This window comes from Leptonychotes weddellii, chromosome 11 (assembly GCF_054177405.1).
Source record: "Leptonychotes weddellii isolate Sample4059 chromosome 11, ASM5417740v2, whole genome shotgun sequence".
Taxonomy (NCBI): Eukaryota; Metazoa; Chordata; class Mammalia; order Carnivora; family Phocidae; genus Leptonychotes; species Leptonychotes weddellii.
Window position 1 is genome coordinate 17973933 of NC_138379.1, and position 19607 is coordinate 17993539.

Genomic DNA, 19607 nt, shown 5'->3' on the forward strand with positions numbered 1-19607 from the left:
GCCTTAGTGTATGGTGGGCCTAAAATACTCTTTAACTCACTGCTAAAATTGCTTGAACAATATTGGTGTAAATTACAGTGTGGAAATTTGCCTTTTTAAAACCACTTTGAACACATGCGACTTAAAAGCCCATCTTGCTGCCTATTCCAGAAGCCACATTCAGATGAATTGGACATTAATTTCGTAGGAACACTGGAGACAACATTAATAAATTCTAAATGCATATAGCAGTTCTTTCACTACACAAAGAAAGAAATGTATGTTCATTTGTCATCCATACAACATTCATCAAAGAATAATAATTTTTAACAGATTGGAATAAAATATTTCATTTTTTTTTGTCTTTTCCTCACCCCATATTCTCTTCTTATTGAAGAGAGAAATATGCTGAAAACATTTTTCCTGAGTTGCTTCTTTGATGAACTCACGGGTGGTTTGGGTTTGTTTCCTTCTCCCTGGATAATTTAGATTGGCGGGTTGGCAGGTAAAATCTTGTTGCTTTAATTGATCTATTGGAATGTAAGAATGACTATTGATTGGTACTTATTGGACTATAAAATCAAGATTCTGAGCCTGAGAAATTCTGTGGCTTAGTAATAATCACAGTAATAATGGTAGTAAATAATAGTAACAATAGCTAAGAGCTCTATTTAATTTTATTTGTTGCTTCCTAGGCAGCAGGCTAAATCCTTTACATATAAAATAATGTATTCTTTGTGACAGTCCTGTGTGATAGGTTCCATTATTATAAGAAAGGAAATTGAGCACTTTTCCCAAGGTTAATAGTATGTGGTAAGTCATGATTTAGTGATCTTACAGTCTACGAGGAATGAAAACAAAAGGACACACGTAGATTTCACACGAGGTAGAACATAATGAGTCCTATAGGAGAGACGCATACAAAATACCATTCTCTAAGATTGTTCATCTATGTTTTGATTCATTCATTTATTTGTACAGCTATACTCTTGATGTTCATACACTCTCAATGTACTTTTATCCAGAATTCTAGGGTTGGTGGATCCTTACTCCAGTACTTCTTCTATCCATTGCCAGAATCCCTCTCTAGAGAGCTGGTCACAAAACCCTGTTGCTGAGTACCTTTAGGGATAAACAGACTCCCTATGAGCAAGTATATCTGCTGCTCAGTTTGTGTAGATGGGAGTTGAGCCAAACTTGATTTCCCTGCACCTTCCAATCTTGGTTTTGCCCAGTATAGCCAATTAATTGTTTATGACCATTCTTTTTCAACAAGCTAATCCTTGTTGGAGGCCACTGTTTGGCTCCCTCCCATCTCCACATGTCTTTTTTTCAGGGTTAACACTGCAGTATTTCTGTAAGGTTAGAACTTTGTAATCAGGTAATGTGTTTGGGGAGAGTGCATGACACATAATAAGTGATATATAAATAATAGATGATAATGATACTAATAAGAACATAATTGTTATTTATTGTATAAGGCATAGTTTATAGAATTCTTATTCTCCTGGTTGACCACATTTTATATAGAATGATTTAGATATAGGTACCAACTTTCCTTAAATATGTTACTGCTAATAGAACACAGTGCTTCAAGTTCACTTGTGTATATCATTAAAATGAGCCCAATAAATTAAACTCAATTGGTAGGGATATTGGCAGTGCCCATTTCTGCATATATAACGTCTGGGTTCTGCCTTGTGGAGTCCTTATATTAAAATACCCTTTTGAAGACTTAAACCATTGCCTGACTTTGTGATTGCTCATTAGAAAATAGTAATGTTGAAAAGAAGAAAAAGTGGGAAAGATGGAAAATCACCTAAAAAAAATGAATAGAAGCCATTTCAAAGATACAACCCTATATAAGAATGAGGGAGAGGGGCACCTGGGTGGCTCAGTCGTTAAGCGTCTGCCTTCGGCTCAGGTCATGATCGCAAGGCTGGGATTGAGCCCCGCATCGAGCCCCGCATTGAGCCCTGCATCAGGCTCCCTGCTCAGCGGGAAACCTGCTTCTCCCTCTCCCACTCCCCCTGCTTGTGTTCTGTCTCTCGCTGTCTCTCTCTCTGTCAAGTAAACAAATAAAAATCTTAAAAAAAAAAATGAGGGAGGGAAGATAAATACATGTAGCTAAAGCATGACCAATGATAAAGCAGGTCCTCCATTCAAAGGTTTAATCCACTTTTTTTTTTTTTTTTACTAAGCATACCAACTCTTTGTTTATTAACAGAATAAAATTGTAATAAAATGAGGGGCACCTGGGTGGCTCAGTCAGTAGAGCACATGACTCTTGATCTCAGGGTTGTGAGTTCAAGCCCCACATTGGGTGTAGGAATTACTTCAGAATAAAATCTTAAAAAAAAAAAAAAATGCAGTAAATGTAAAGGTTTCACTACAGACCAAAGCCAGACAGCTGATTTAAAAATGCCAAAATGTGCAGCTCCCTGGAGCCTGGAGTCCCTTTTAAGGTTGATTTTGAATGACTTGTCCAGGCAGGGCGTCTTCCAAGAGGAAATGCATCTTGGTCTAGGGTTAGGTCAAGGGCTAGACTCGCAGGACTCCAGTGAACCTTGAGAAATCTCTAAGGGAGAGCCCAGACAGAGGAAGTCACTAGATCCTCTGAAGGGGAGGAAAAGATACCCAGTTTCAGCACTTCTCTGGTAAAGGATATGCCCAAAGCTGTTCTCTTCTGGATTGCCTGTTGGTGGTAGGCACCAGCAACCCATGGGGTTTTGAAGTCCCAAGTTGAGATATGATATCAACAAACTGGAACACCAGGAGCTCCCAGGGCCATTTAAATATCTTTTCATCTTCTAGTATGCTGCTTTTGGAGGGGGGCTATTCTAGGATATGGCTCTAAGTCTTGTAGAATAATGGCATTTTCAGGCTATCTGGAATCTTACATGATCTAGTCCAATCACTTCATTTGCAGATCAGGAAACTGAAACGGAGAGAGAGGGGAGTTGCCCAGAGTTACTCAGCTAGTCAGTGACAGACAACAGTGGAACTTGTGGTAAGTTGTGTGGCCTATTTGGGCTTCTCTTTGTGAATCTATACATTGGAAGTGAAGGCTAGGTCTGCATGATCTCTCTAAAATTCCTTCGTATTTTAACATTCTACTTACGTGATGTTTAATTTTAGACTTCTGACTTCCAGTGTGATTTCCATTTTGTAATCAAGAGGCTTTTATAAAAAGGATGATAAATACATGCCTAAATGACAGTGTTCAAGCATTTTGATGAAGGCTAACATCTAGTTAATAATTTTGCATTATGCTTAGATACTTACCTCTGTATGGCATAGATTTGGATTAAAGATTTTGAAAATGCACCTGGTTTTGAATACGGCTGATAATTTACTGTATTATATCCTAACACTACAAACACCTTCTTAATGAAACTATAGTAAATGTTTCTTTGTTGCTATTGCCTTGGGTTGTTTTACTCTTTGCTAGAAAGTTCAGGTCAATGAATAAGGTTGCTTGGAAAGTCCTGCTATATAAGGTAGAAATGCCCAAGTTGGTTTGGGTTCGTTGCAAACTACATTGCTTGTAAGCAAGGATTGGATTTTTTTTTTTTCTCATTTCTTCAGCAGGCACAGTTTCAACAAACTGACAGCAAATCCATTATGTTATGGCAGCTTTAAAAGCTTTCATTAGGAGTGTGCATGTTTAGTGTCTCTGTATAGGATAAGCTGGGTTATGGGAATGGCAAGGGCAAAAGAATCGAGAGTAAGATCCATCTGGGGTTTCAAGTCCTTGGCTCCACGGACTTTGGCGGGGAGTTGTGGGGATAATAGGAAGAGCAAGAAACTTAATATCCTCTTTTTTGTCTGTTTACCCTAAGCTCATCAGAAACAAGTCTTTCCAAACTCTGTGAGCTACTTTAAATATCCATTTTCCCCTCTTAAATATGTGCATTCAATTCTTTTTTTAAAGTACAGTTTGTAACGTATAGAATTCTGAGGGTAGAGAATTCATTGGTTACAGGGGAAGCACCTTTACACCATTGGGCATGCAGATACTCAGACATTTATTACCTAGATGACATTTGACAAATTATGCGTAATGGTGTTTACAGAGATATCAGAGGGATGAAATGGAATAATGTTTATGAAAGAAATGTGTACAATTGAAAGCATAATAACAGTCTTTGTGTTTTTTTTATACCACATATTAAAGGAAACAGGTGTATAGAAAAGACTGAGGGGTAGAGAAGGAGAGACTGTGAGAAGCAAATACTTTACTTTTACAATGAAATCATGGCTTAGAACAAAGAGATGACTAGGATGCAAGTGAAATATTGCTGCTAGAATATCAGATGTCCATGCTTAAAATATTATGTACATTGGAGCCACTTGGGGATATTGTTAAAATGCAAACTCTGATTCATTAGAGCTGGGGTGAGGTCTGAGAGTCTGCATTTCTAAAGAGCTTCCAGGCAATGCTGACGCTGCTGGTCTCCAGCACACGGAGTAGCACAGTCCGATGCCATCAGATTAACAGGTGTAACCAAAAGTTAACTAAGTATTTTACTAGGAAAGAAATTAAATTGTTAACATATTTTGGGGGGATTCATATATCAAGGGAATACCATCCAACCTGGTTAATGCCCCTCCTCCTTGCCCCACAATAAAAGAGCTTTCTGCACTTTCTGGTTTTATTATTAAGTGTTGAGAAAGTACTCTGCTATTACTGGTTAGGGTTCCTGGCTGAAAGAGTGTAGCAAGATGGGGGTTTATATATAGAACAATTAGGAGTAAGTAAGATCTAGAGAGCCAATACATTGTGAAAGCAGTTGAGTTCCTTCTCGTTCGTTTACCAGTTCTTATCTAGTAGAGGTCATTGAATTGTGCCATAAGAATTTTGTATATGTGATTGGTTGTCTTAAATCTCTCTTTTTTTTTTTTTTTTTGCCTTGGCACATTGCATATTTACATTGTCTCATATCACTCATTTCCCTAACAAAAGTATGAAAAGGGAGAAAACATGTGACATGTTTCCCTTTTTTATATTTTAAATTAAATTCAACACACGTTTACAGAGTACCAGGTTGCACAGTGGTGAGCTGGGTGCTGGGATGGGCATAAGGATCAGGAAAGTAGTCCCAGGTATTCTCAGTTTGCGTTCAGAGGATACAGACATAATAAATGACCAAATCCAAAGCAGTTAGAATTTAAAACAAAATACTAGATCTGAAAAGAATATGATGAAATCTGAAAGGAATAGACAACAGTTCTGCTGGGGAGGGAATTAGGAAGACATTGCAAAGGAAGAAGAATTTGGAACATGGTCATTTGCACATAGAGGCCAGAAATCAGCCTGAGGCAAAAATCTTTGTCATATCGTAGATTTGTAAATGGAGAGCAAAAGCAGAGACAGAGGTCAGTGTAATTCAACTAACACAGTGCTGAAATTAAAATATCCTTCTTTGGAATTCAGGCTAAAGCCTAAAGTTTATGTGGGATTGTTGGAGGTAAGGGAGGCCAGATTGGGTAGCGTTTTAGCTGCTGTTTCTCTCAAACTGATTTTTTTCCTATTGGGCCTAATTCCCTAGAATCTGCAGGAGAAAAGATCACCTCTCCTTGGCAATGGAAACACAGCACTTTAGAAGATACATGAATCAGGGATGGGAGAGAGAGAAATGATTCCAAATTGCCTTAAAAATATACTTCCATAACTCATTGACTCATTAGGTGCTTCTTTACAACTCCAACACTCAGATGTGATAAGGATGCTCATTTCTCCAACTTATATGAATTTAAATTTCTTTCCAAATGAATTTTTGCCCTGATAGTTACTTTGGAGTTTTGGTTGATAATAAAGGGGGGGGCCTTTCACATCTCTTTCTTTGATATGCTGGTACCTAGCCATTAAAAAAAAATTCAACTCTGCAACCCTTTCCTGAATCCTAATTGCCCTGAATGGTACCATTGTATGTGTAGAATGGGGCTGGAATGTTATCTGGGATCCTATCGTCAGTGCAGTCTGAGAATCCCGTGTAGCTAAAGGGAGAGTAACCGAAGAACATTAACCATTATCAAATCCGAGGGCAAGTTTGGGGCCGCAGTCAGGAGGTGAAATAAATTCATAACTCACAGGTAATCAGGAACATATCAGGAAACAGTGTGGACCAGTTTCCACTTGAGGAATGATGATGTGGGGTGCTTGTTCTTACTGGATATTGACTTGCTGGCTGAGACTGGCTTACAGGCGCAAGAAAGTATTCGAAAATGCCATTCCATCGTCTTTATTACCCATCCTTGGAAGATATTCTCTTGGGAGCAGAGATGAACATGAAGCTTCTGTTACTATATAAACTTCAGAATCTTTTGCATCCCAGTGAGCAAAGTGATGTACCCCCTGTGTTGAATTTGTTTTAAATTTATCTGAATTAATTAAAATCTAGGCAGCTATAGACAACAGTGACTCTACGAGACTCTGATTTTTTCTAAAATTCCATTTAACTGTGGCTGCTCACAGGTCACTGCATCCTTTGTCATTCCTCCGTCAATGCTTATTCGTCGTTAATGCCCATGCTCTCCTGCTCCAGCTCCTACTTTGGTGGTGTGGGATAGCATTTTTTGGTTCTTGCAGCATGCTGTCAATTCCAAATTCCCAGTAATAAGCAAACTTTAAGGGCATGTATATTTCATACTGAGAGGTGTTTGGAGAATCATCTAGCATTCATTCCCTTTGCTTTTCAGTTTAAACAAACAAGACATCAAAGGGAATGTGGGGGAGGGCTAAGGAGAGGGAGGTGAGATCAAGAGAAAGGGAATGGAGAAATGAAACTAGCATTTAGTATGTGCTAAAATACAGCAAACTCATTGCTAGTTTCTTTGTATACATTGTGCTTCTTAAGTCTTGCCATGACCTTGCGTTAAGGTCATCATTGGGTCCACTTTATCAGAGGGCAAGTAGAAAGTAAGAGAAATTCTAAATAGAGGTCACAGTCATGCAGACGCTCCCCAGCAGAGCTGAGGTGAGAACCTGGATCTCTCATGCTTGCTAGAACTAAGCTGAAATGGCAGATGCGGTAGCTACAATGAAAGGGTCATTCTTTCTTTGTCACAGAGTAACTTAAACTATGGCACGATATGCCATTTAGATAAAAGACAGAAACCGGTGAGGAAAAATTACAGATCCAATCCCTTCCAACCGAATTACTCTCTTCATTCATTTTGAAACCCAGCATATACGGGCTACTTTATGGTGGTAATAATCTTTTTACATGAGCATGTCTGTCTGTTCCTTAGTCAGCAATATGCCATCATGCTGGGTAGTCCCTGAGCTGGGTAGCGGTTGATATACAGTCTGTACATGCTTAATAGGCAGAAATTGATTTTTTAAATAAATCAAGATGAATTTTTTTTTTTCCTTTATAAGCCATATCTACACTTAGGTGTTTCTACTAAATGGTGATCTCAGCCCTGCCCACTGATTCTTTTTTTTTTTAAGATTTTGTTTATTTATTTGACAGAGAGAGACAGCTAGAGAGGGAACACAAGCAGGGGGAGTGGGAGAGGGAGAAGCAGGCTTCCCGCAGAGCAGGGAGCCCGATGCGGGGCTCCATCCCAGGACCCTGGGATCACGACCTGAGCCAAAGGCAGATGCTTAAGGACTGAGCCACCCAGGCGCTCCGCCCTGCCCGTTGATTCTTAAAGGAGCTTCATAATAAGTACTTACTAGATACTAGAAACTGTGTTGGGAGCTGTGGTAGTCAGAATTGTCCAAACTCTGCTGTGATAACAGATCAACCCTGAAATCTCAGTGGATTAACACAACCCAAGTTTATTGTTTTCGCATGTGAAGTCTACTGTGGGCCTCATTCTCTGGGGTATCACCCTCAAGTGATATTTGAGGGGGCCAGTCGGCCTCCATCTTATGGCTTTGCCTTCTAAACATGTGGCTTCTAGCTTGCTATCGTGGGGAGGAGAGGGCTGGAGCTACCTCAGGGCCTTCCTCTGCCTTCCCCAGGAGTGACACACTTATATTCTATTTATAATCCATTTGTCGGAAGTCACCTGGCCCCACCCAACTATGAGGGTAGAGGTGGTGAAGGAGCTGAGAAGTGGAATTTTCTCTAAGTCTATGAAAGAAAGAATTCAGTTACTTGTGAGTACTGTAGATGTATCACAAGTTCTGGGAGAACAACGGACATTTTTTTTTTTTAAGATTTATTTATTTATTTTAGAAAGAGAGCCTGCAAGGCAGGGGAAGGAGCAGGGGGAGGGAGAGAATCTCCAGCAGACTCCAAGTTGGCTGGGCTGGATCTCATGACCCTGAGGTCATGACCTGAGCTGTAACCAAGGGTCAGTCACTTAACCGACTGAGCCGCCCAGGCGCCCCACGAAGAACATTTTTAAAGTTACGGCCTTCTATGAAAGCTATGCAGACATATGAGGAAAACAATAATTCCAGGGGGGTTACTGAGGGCTGTATTATAATTTGGTAGGGCCCAGAGCTCCTTAAGCCAGCACATGCTGTTATCTTCAGAGCATCCCTTTCTTATCCATCTGAAATAATTGACTTAAGATTTTAAAATTCCTTGTGTTTTGTGTGTTCATGCTGTCTGCTTTGTTTTCTTAAATAGAGGTCAAAATGTGTTTAGAAACTAAGCCTGGGTCTTAGAACTTCTTTTCTTGAACCCGTGGCCTTGTGACAGAATGAAGGGGATTTTCCCTGCTCACTGTGAGTCGTGAAGGCTAGAGCGAAGCTCCGCACCCTCGTAGCTCTTTCTTTGTTGGGCACTTGTTCTTTCTAGATGTTCCAGCATTTACGATTGGCATGGTTAAATATTGAGACAGTTTTCTGGCAGTAACCATACAAATAGCAAAATGTTTGCAGCTGGAGAGATCTAAACCTAAAGGAAAAATAAACGTGAAAAAAAATAATAAGAACATGCAAATAAGTTCCAGCTTGAGAGCATGAACAGGTTGAGAGCATGAACACGGAGCTGGGTCAAAGATGACATGTGGCTAGAAGTTAGATATTTTCTTTTTGAGTTCGGTACATAGGTTTCTGTTAAAGCTCTTTTGCTTAAAAACAACCAGTGAAGAACTGAAAAATTAGTGTCATGTTGATTTGTAAGGAATGGAAGAATAAAAATCGATACCATTTTTTGAAAGGTCTTCTTACAGTGAAAACAATTTTCACTCGTTGTGGCTTATTTGTAACTCTAATACTGTAATGTGTCTTATCCACAGACTTAAGAATTTGAGCTTTCGCTGTCAAATATTTCCTCTCAATAATTCTTGCTGTACCGTGATTTTCAACTTCTATTGACCTTAAGTTATATCCATATAATGGATTTGCTTTGGCATATAGATATGTGATAGCCTGTAAGTAAATATTTTCAATGAATTTGGAGAGGAAGTATGATGGCCTCTGAGATTTTGAGGATAAACTAGAAAGGCAAGCTATGAAAATTACACAAATAATAGTAATGATAATAATATAATGATGAACATTAATTGGGCATTCATTATGATCCAAGTACTGACTAAATGTTTTATAAGGATATGTTCATTTAACCTACGTATTTATAAGGGGCTGTTTTTAACCTCACTTTAACAAGGGGCTTAAAGAGATGTTAAATAAATTGCCCAGTGTCACATGACCAGAAATTACCTGTTTGACCTCCTAAAAGTTAACCAAAGTTTGTCCCCCTGCAAAGTATTTCAGTGGTTTCTAAATGTTGAAATACAACCAAAGGAAACTTCAGCCTACACTGTGTATTTTAACTTGCACAAAGAAAGTATGTTTTAGCAAAAGTTCTGTAGTCAGAATAAGGTTTGGAAATAGAGATGAAGCAGGTGGAATACGTTCAGTTTTTATCTAGAAGTGTCCAAGGGAAAAATCCACAGTCTGGGGCAGGGGCTCTCAATCAGGAGCAATTTTGCCTCCCCACCCAGGAAACACTTGGCAAAGTCTGGAGACATTTTTGTCCTCATGACTGGGAGGAAGGGTGCTACATGTGTCTTGTGGGTAGAGGCTAGATCTGTGCTAAACATCCTCCAGTGCATAGGGCAGCCCCATGTATAATCCACACCAAAATGTCATTAGTGCCAAGGTCGATCTTGTGTAGAAGAGTCTTCTCGTATTCTATAGGGAAACTTCTGTGATTAAAGACTCAATCTTTGGAGTCGGTGTACTTGGAGTTCAGTTCTGGCTCTACTGCTTGACTTTGGGAGTTCAAGCTCTCCAAGTCTTGATTTAGTTGCTTATCCACTGGAAATAAGCATACATACCTACAAGATTGTTCTGAAGATTAAATGAGAAAATTATAAACTTTGGTCAAACAGTCATTGTATTATTTTTTGAAACCCTCAAAGAATGCTTTTGAGCAGGTGTTATAAAAGAATCATCTCCAGATCAGACAGCTTTGTTTTGAATCTTGTTTCCTCTTCTTATTAACAGTATGACCTTGAATAAGTGCCTTAGAACTCTGTGCCTCATTTCCCTCACCTATAAGATGAGGGTGGTAAGTAGTATGGGTCCTCTAGAGTTTCTGTGAGACTTAAATGAGAGTATAAGTGTAAAGTGCTTAGAACAGTGTCTACCACTTAGAAACAGACAGTTGTTAGTTCTTATTATTCATTTACTTAATATTGTTAGATAAGACATAACATATAAATTAATTTTCTAAGTAACTGAGCCTTGAAATACCAGCCTCTCAAATATCTCTCGAAATACCTCTTGAAATACCAACCCTTTGTTTTATTTTACCAATTAGAATAATGGAAATAGGTCTAAAATTATATTCAAAAATTCTTTGTTATTTAAAAATGAATGCTGAATCCTTTCTTGTGTTTTGTGGTTAACTCAAGGTCTGTATTGTCATACTATCATTTCTTGTATTGGATTATGATACATGAATTTTTTAAAACTATTGAAATATGAGGATTTTCCTTACCTAGGCTGCTGGACTGTTCATTCTTTTGTCTGCTTTTAAAAAATATTGGTTTTGCTTCCTTACTATCAACAAGCAGCTGTCTGACTCTCATACTCTCTACTTGCCTTTTCTAAATATCTGCATCTTGATCAGTTGATCAGTATTTACCAAATATATTATATGCTGTGCTCTCTAAGGCATATTAGTGACCAAGACAAAATAATTTTTTCTTGGAACTTACTATTTTTCAGAGGTAAACAGTAAAGACATAACCAGTTAAACAATCATTTGGTTCAAATGTGATCTATGTATGACTGAGAAGTCTCAGTTGCTGTGCTTAGAAGCAAAGCCCTCTAGTGTGGGCTAGAAGACAGGCCTTCCTATGGAATTGATCATCAAATATCAGTCTGAAAAGTGAGTTGGCATCAGCAAGGCAAAGAGAAGAAGCATTACAAGCAGATGCAATTGCAAATGTCAAAGTCCTGATTTTGGACAGGGCATGACATTAAATAAAAGAATTTTTAAAAGCTCAGTATGACTACAGACTAAAAACAAACAAACAAAATCCAGCTTTATAGTGGCATTGATGAAACTAAAAGGATAGCCAGGGTCTCAATCACATAATCTTCCAAAGCACGTAAAAGTTGGCTCCATGCAATAGACGATGACAGGCCATTGGAAAGTTTAAGTTTGTTGTGGACATGGTAGATTTTCATGTGAAGGGCTTGGAAGTAGGAAAAGAATGTAGGAAAGGCAGGAAAGGGAGAGACACCAATCTGAAAACTCTTAATGGTAGTCCAGGCCGGATGTGATGAACGCAGTCCAGATTGTGTCTGTAATAGAAGTGGTTTCTGACGACTAAGTCCTGAAAACTCTCCTGAGGGAGGAGGGCTGATATTTAGTTTATGGACTTGGAAAGATGTATTTGGCTGTTTTGGCTGTTCACCTTCTACCTTGTTCTTGGCTATATTCCAGAGGATTGCAATTGATGAATAATCCGTTTCCAAAAGAGTGAAAATACAAATGCATAGCAATAACAAAAATGAAATTGTATTTGTGTAATAGTTGAAAACTCTTTATTATTGCATTTAATCAGCAACTTGTCCTAACAAGCGATTTTCACCCACCCTGTTCCTACAAGACTACATTCTAAGTTGATGTACCTTAATTTATGGGCAGTGGGAAATTTCTACCTCATAGTACGCGTAGAGTTTCATTTGTCCTGTCTCACAGACAAAGTTGAAATTGAGTAGAAGTGTCTTCACTTCTTTTGTTCTTTGCATCATAGGAGAGATATAAAAATGTTGATTTATCAGTTCCTGCTTTTAACCACTAGGGCCTTGATAGAAAATAGAAAACTTTAGATATTTAAATAAGGTGTTTTCCTACATCTATGCATGCAAAATATGTGCTGTGTGAAATATGAATTGTGTGGATATTAGATACGTACACATACACAGCTATATTGTGTAGGGCCTAGAATGCCATATGTAAAAAAATCGAACATCCTATTTTGAACATAAAAGAGTTGTTCAATGGTCAATATATGTCTGTTTCTAAAATATGAATCTAAAATAGGTATAATAATTGCTTTCTCTTAGGGTGATTGTGAGAATTAAATATGCTTGATTTAGCACCTAACACCTAATAAATATTTAAATATTCATTTATAATTTCAATGTGATCTTATCATCACGAATTGGCTACATGTTTTTTCCTAAATTTGTATATATTGATAATTTGACATAAGATTATATTCACAGATATCAATATATATATACATGCACATATATATATTACATTAGCTATTGATTACAACAAAAATAGTTGTGTAATGATATTCAAAATCACATATAGTCTTACAGCTATCTTTGGTAAAATGAATTTTGTTTAGTTTTGTTTTGTTTTTTGATTATTTCTGTTCTGGGAGATTACCATAAATCAGAAATTGAATGTTAGCCCTGAAGATAAGGCTTCACATGAGTTGATATTCTGACCCAGTTTCTATATCCTGCTTACTCTTATTTACTCATTCATTCCTTTATTCATTATTTAAACAAATATTTACTGGATCTCTACCCTGTGCCAGCCACTATAACCTGTCTTACAGTCTGGTAGGTGAACAAACATGAAAGCAAAGTGCTGCAATAAAATGGTGTGAACATCCTGCAATACATCCTTTTAAAGTAAAGAGGCATTCAGCTCTCCTACATGACATATGGTTAATTATTATGTACATATTCGTCTATCATTAAACTAAATAGAGGAATAGAAATTAAATAGAGGAAACTTAAAAGAGCATTTCTTTCTAAGTACCTGTTTTTTATTCATTCTCTTGTCTTCATCTACCACCCACCTGCTGAAGACATCCAGTGATTATCAGTAATTGTTATCACTTTCTCTTACCGCAGAATCCTATTTCCATCTGACTTTTGGCAATCTGTAGGTAGATGTTCCAAAGATATCTCAAATTCATTCTACTTAAAACAAATTCATGATGTTCGTTCCACTCACAAAAATTTTTCCCCTCCTATACATCTAACCCCTGTTAAATGTATCATCTACAGAGTCAGCCCAACTGAGGTTCCAGGGGACCCCATCAATGTTCAATGCCTGCCCATAGCCCACAGCCAATTGGTTATTAGATGCTCCTCATCCCCTGCCAGTTTTCTTCCTCCCCCTTCTAGATAAACACATGCACACATACCTTATGCCCCAAATTAGTAGGTTAAGAAAGCAATTTTCAAGTTGCTAGGCAGCAACAGTTGAAGAGAAAAATTAAGTCAGTTACTTGGTTATTAAGTGTTACCACTGTGTTGTCTTTTTTACTGTGAGTAGAGAATGTTTCTCTTTAACTTGGAATAATAACTTTAAAATCTGTTGATCTATGAACTTCAAAAACATCATCATACACATGTCCACATTGATACACTTGCTGAATTTCTCTTTCCTTCCCATCACTGATATTTTATGCTTCCAAGGGCAGTTCCAGCTATGAATCTCAGAGTCCTTTTCCAATGCTGGCTGCTCAGGATCTGAATGGGAGATCCCTACTGCAGTTCAGGTTTTTGGAGGAGTATGTTAACTGCTGATATTCGTCACTGAAAAGAAATGATTGACATCACAATAATGAAAGATATCATCAGTTGGCCCTGATCCTATTTTGAGTGTTCTTGAAATTTCATTCTGGTTCATACTCTTATAGAGTGACATAAATTCATAAGTTTAAGTGTAAAACTATCTGGAACATATTAGGTCCAAAGTAAATGGTGCATCCTATTCTCTCTTGTAGGGTATCTTTAAAAAAATCAGTAAGCATCAAGTTCCCTAAACCATATCAGTGAGATCATATGAAACACTGCATCAAAACCTAATGATGTAATGTATGCTGATTAACATAACATAATAAAATTTAAAAAAATAAAAATAAAAATAAACAGATACAAAAAAAAAGTTCCCTAAACCACCCTAACCCTAGGAAAATGTTAAGTTCTTAAGGAAAATACATTGGAAGAAGAAATACGACAGTTTCTTTTTCCTTTTCCTTCTTTCATTTTTTTAAAGATTTATTTATTTATTTATTTAGAAGGAGAGGGATGGGGCAGAGAGAGAGAGGGAAAGAGAGAATCTCAAGCAGACTCCATGCCCAGCGGGGAGCCTGATGCCGGGCTTGAGCTCACAGCCCTAAGATCATGACCTGAGCCAAAATCAAGAGTTGCATGCTTACAGGACTGACCCATCCAGGCGCCCTTAAAAGATTTTATTGTTAAGTAATCTCTACACCCAGCATGAGACTCAAACTCTCAACCCCAAGACCAAGAGTTGCATGCTCTACTGACTGAGCCAGCACCGCCTCTACTTTATTTTTTAAGTGTTCTTCAGCAGTTTTATATCCTGGCAAACATGTGGGATGGGGTTAATATTAACTATCAGTTAAAATGAAAAGTTTAAATGTCTTTAAAATGTGGAGTTTTAAATGGGATGGTGTAACAGATAGAGAGGAAAAGGCTGCTTGGAGAGGAGGAACAGATAGAGAAGATAATTATTCCTTGAAGAGGTAGAAGAGAAGATTAAAATTTGCTTTGAATAGTTTTTTTTTTTTAAAGATTTTATTTATTTATTTGAGAGAGAGAATGAGAGAGAGAGCATGAGGGGGGGAGGATCAGAGGGAGAAGCAGACCCCCTGCTAAGCAAGGAGCCCGATATGGGACTCGGTCCCGGGACTCCAGGATCATGACCTGAACCGAAGGCAGTCGCTTAACCAACTGAGCCACCCAGGCGCCCTGCTTTGAATAGTTCTTAAGTAAATGGAGTATTACTTTCTGAGCTCCCAAGTGGTGATTTTTCCTTCTTTTTTTTTTTTTTGAAGAATTGAAACTTCTGATGTGTCTTAATGGTTCACATCTTTTTTTGGCCCGTGCATCCTGATCTAGCATGATAGCCTAGCATGGTTAGCAAACAGTGGTGTCATTGCTATATGCATACTTATTGGTCCTCTGCTAAAATGAGCTTTGCTGAGCAAATAGATTTTGTGCAGCCATACTAAATGGATCATTTCCCAGAATGCCAAGGGAGACACTAACAACGGGTCTTACTTCATCCTTCATCAATACGTTACCATATTTACAATACAGGATAAGGGAAAACCAGACCAAGGGAAAAGCTGGTGATTCACTAACATAAACCTCTCAAGTGCGGACAAGAGTCATACATTTGAAAGGATGATTTGTGAGCATCGTCACACAAGCAAAAGATCTTTGTTAGCAGCTGCTTATAATTCATGGTGGGGCGCTTTAGGAAAATATTGCTGCTAGTCGTTGTGTTGTGGTTCTTGCTGTCTGCATGTAGGATTATGTGTATAGCGCAGCTTTTAGCACGGACATAGAGAGAAAGTTTATTACCTGTTCTCTCCCCTCCCCGAGAGGGATTTTGTTTCACTTTGAAGGAAAACTCACATAAAAAGCCTGCAAGTCGTATGCGTGTTGTAATTTCCTTAGAATGAAGTCCAAACTATGGTCCATCCTGCTTGGCAAATTGGTCTGGAAGCCACACAAACATGGGCAAATATGGAGATCAAAATTCAACTAGATTTTGCCCCATGGGAAAAAGTCAATGCTTCACACTCAGAGGTTGCTCAGCAAATATCATAGCCTTTCTGACATTATTTAGTGGAAATGGGCTAATGGGGCTTTATGTAGCAGAGATGATTGGAGATGAACAAAGGGACAAGCTGAGAGAAGATGTGAGTTAATGGAAAGAGAAAGAGCTTTTGGCTGAGGACTCTGGGTCAGAAGGACCTGGGTTTTTTTTTTATGTGTGTGTGTGTGTGTGTTTTAAGATTTATTTATTTATTATTTTAGAGAGAAAGAGTGTGTGTGCTGGGGTGGGGGGGGGCGGTGAGGAGGCAGAGGGAGAGAATCTCCAGCAGGTTCCCCACTGAATGGGGAGCCTAATGAGGGGTTCCATCTCAGGACCCCAAGATCATGACCTGAGCCCAAACCAAGAATTGGACACTTAACCAACTGAGCCACGCAGGTGCTCCACAGACCTGGGTTTTTAGTCTCCCTCCTCTTACTACACGCCTTCTCTCAGCCTCACTTCGCTCTTTTGCAAAACACACTGGTCAATCTCTCATGCACACTGCTAACTGGATAATATGGGTAACATACGACTCACCATGCCCTTTACCTTGCAGGCAGCAAGTCTACCCTGAGTGGTAGCTCTTTGGAGCATATCTTAATTTTTTTAATTAAAATTCACGTTCTTTATCAGGTTTCTTATTTTTCAAGTAACCGTGCTTAGGCATCTATAATATTTTGTGGTACTTTGTTTTTCTTGTCCTAGTATTCTTATACTCTGTTCTTCTTTTTTTAGCACCCATTGTTTCTATAGTTTGTAACCCACTGCTCTTAACAAGAAATCACTGACTCAGAATGCAGGGGAATGATCCTTCATTCAAAGGAGAAGTTGCAAACCCTCTATCAATCCGTGACTTTGCACCTCCCACCTCCCTCCTCTCCTTCCAGAAGACAAACAAACCTGTCCTTCAGCTCTATGACCTTTTGTACCAGATGCATACATAAATATTTGGGCAGGGGGTGGGGGGTGGGGGATAATGTCAGCAGTAAATTCACTGACTTAATTCTAACAAAGAAGCTGTGTTTGGGGGGGGAGATAGAATAAAGATGGAGGGAAGCTCAAAATTGTCATCATCATAATCATCTTCAAAGGAGCATCGCCTCCTTACATAGATTGAGAAAGAGAGATATAGGATCACTTTCACAGGGTCTGATAAGCCATTGGAAGGAGGGAGAGGAGGAAATATCATTGATTTAACATGTAAATTATTCTCAAATTTTTTTTTTATTTTTTATTTTTTAAGATTTTATTTATTTGCGAGAGAGAGAATGAGAGACAGCATGAGAGGGAGGAGGGTCAGAGGGAGAAGCAGACTCCCTGCCGAGCAGGGAGCCCGATGCGGGACTTGATCCCGGGACTCCGGGATCACGACCTGAGCCGAAGGCAGTTGCCCAACCAACTGAGCCACCCAGGCGCCCCTATTCTCAAATTTTTTTTTTTTTTTAAAGATTTTATTTATTTATTTGACAGAGAAAGAGAGAGCACAAGTAGGCAGAGTGGCAGGCAGAGGGAGAGGGAGAGGCAGGCTCTCTGCTGAGCAGGGAGCCAGATGTGGGGCTCGATCCCAGGACCCCAGGATCATGACCTGAGCCGAAGGCAGCCGCTTAACCAACTGAGCCACCCAGGCGCCCCGCTATTCTCAAATTTTTTAAAGATTTATTTATTTGAGAGGGAGAGAGCACAAGTGAGGGGAGGGAGAGAGACAAGCACACTCCACACATGGGGCTCATCTCACAACACTGAGATCAACACCTGAGCTGAAATCAAGAGTCAGTCATTTTATCGACTGAGCTTTTAACCCAGGCACCCCTAAATTATTTTCAACTTTAAAACCCACTTCATCTGCCAGAGATTCCCACCACAAAAATTATATACCCCTCCATTCCAGCTTCCCCACTCGGTTCATTTGCACATTGTGCCCTCTGCCTAGCTTCTTTTTCAGAGAGGACATTCTATATGAGTTGCTAGGTTCTCAGTGCACTTGTTCCCAAGTTAATATCATGTTACTGGAACCATATGGGTGATGACAGAGAATAACAGCCTTTGAGGTCTCACCTTCAGGATGGGGCTAGGGGCTGTGTGAGACTTAATGAATGAATGATGTAAGATCCTCCAGAATCCTGAGATAAAAGATGGTTTGTAAAATCAGGGAACTGCTATTTCTCTAGTTCTAAACAAATACCTGCTGAGCTAACAGGTATTTAAATAATTAGATGCAAAATGTGCAGCATGGTGTGTGTGTGTGTGTGTGTGTGTGTGTGTGTGTGTGTGTGTGTAGGAAATAAACTACATTGTAATCCTGGGGGGGAACGTAGGCTGTCCCCTTATGTTACATCTTTAAAAACTGACTCTCAGAAATGAATTTGCTTATTAGGGCCAGATACCAAACTAGAAACCAGATTTCTTAGACCCACTGTTTTGTGCAACATACAAGACTGCCTCATTATAGGTGCTCTATGTAGAATTTATGGAATCTGACCAAGAACAAAGGAAAAATGCTTTGTGACTGGTCTTAAACCATTTTTAAGCATAAGCAGGATTATTACTGTTATATGAAAGATCGTAAATGACTTTTCATCCCATTGGGCATAGGAGAATATATAGGATCAGAGCCAATTCTGTGCTAGGGAAAATTACTGGCAACAATCCATGTCATTTACCAAGGCAACAACCACCTTCCATATCGAGTGGAGTTTAATGTATCACTGTGGTGGAGTGGAGGCATTGTTGAAAATTGCTCATAGGAAGTACATAGAACTTTTTTTTTTTGTATAGCAGGCCAAAAGAAAGACTGAAGAGTGAATTTATTGGCCTAATATTGATCTAGCTTAAAATTGTTGCTGATAGGGTAGGAGGAGTCTGAGTGATAATAGAATAAGCTCTGGGCTTGAGATGAAATACCCAAACCAACATTCCCCTTACTAACTGTGATTTCTTTTTCTTTTTTTTTTAAAGATTTTATTTATTTATTTGACAGCGAGAAACACAGCGAGAGAGGGAACACAAGCAGGGGGAGTGGGAGAGGGAGAAGCAGGCTCCCCGCTGAGCAGGGAGCCCGATGCAGGGCTCGATCCCAGGACCCTGGGATCAAGACCTGAGTTGAAGGCAGAGGCTTAACGACTGAGCCACCCAGGCGCCCCCTAACTGTGATTTCTGACAAGTCACTGAACTTCTCTGAGTCTCAACTCTGGAAAAGTCAAACTAATAATTTCTAGATTGTATAGCTTAGGGAGAATTATATAATATAATTTGAGTAAAGTTGCACTGCATAGTGCTTATAACATATTTTGAATCTAAATCTAGAGAAACGTGTCCAGAGGCATTAGGAAGCGTGTTTAGTGTTTGTTATGTAGAAGGCAACCCTCCAGAGGTCAGCGATGGAGGAGGAAGTGTTTATATAACCAGTTAGGATGTCTGTATTCTCCACTAGTTACATAGCTTCCCTGAGATATCACACTTGTAGATCTTACCACCCATTGCCTTACATATGGGTGCATAGCAGCTCTTGGAAAGGGTGAAACAAATAAACAAGCAAAAAACAGAAACTATTGTGTTGGAAGCTTCACTTTTATAGGACAGTTCCACCTTCCTCGTAGT

At 39.0% G+C, this 19607-nt stretch overlaps 1 protein-coding gene across 7 annotated transcripts in view; it reads left to right on the forward strand.

Annotated features, from left to right (window-relative positions):
* Nucleotides 1–19607, forward strand: part of LRRC4C (leucine rich repeat containing 4C) — a 1062461-nt gene that overhangs the window by 955703 nt on the left and 87151 nt on the right. For 5 of the 7 annotated variants that reach the window (XM_081798293.1, XM_081798297.1, XM_081798294.1 and 2 more), the window contains one exon: nucleotides 2909–2989. The exons of the other annotated variants lie outside the window; for them this stretch is intronic. The gene's annotated coding sequence lies outside the window, so the exon portion shown is untranslated. The remainder of the gene's footprint in view (nucleotides 1–2908; nucleotides 2990–19607) is intronic. 7 annotated transcript variants of the gene reach the window in all.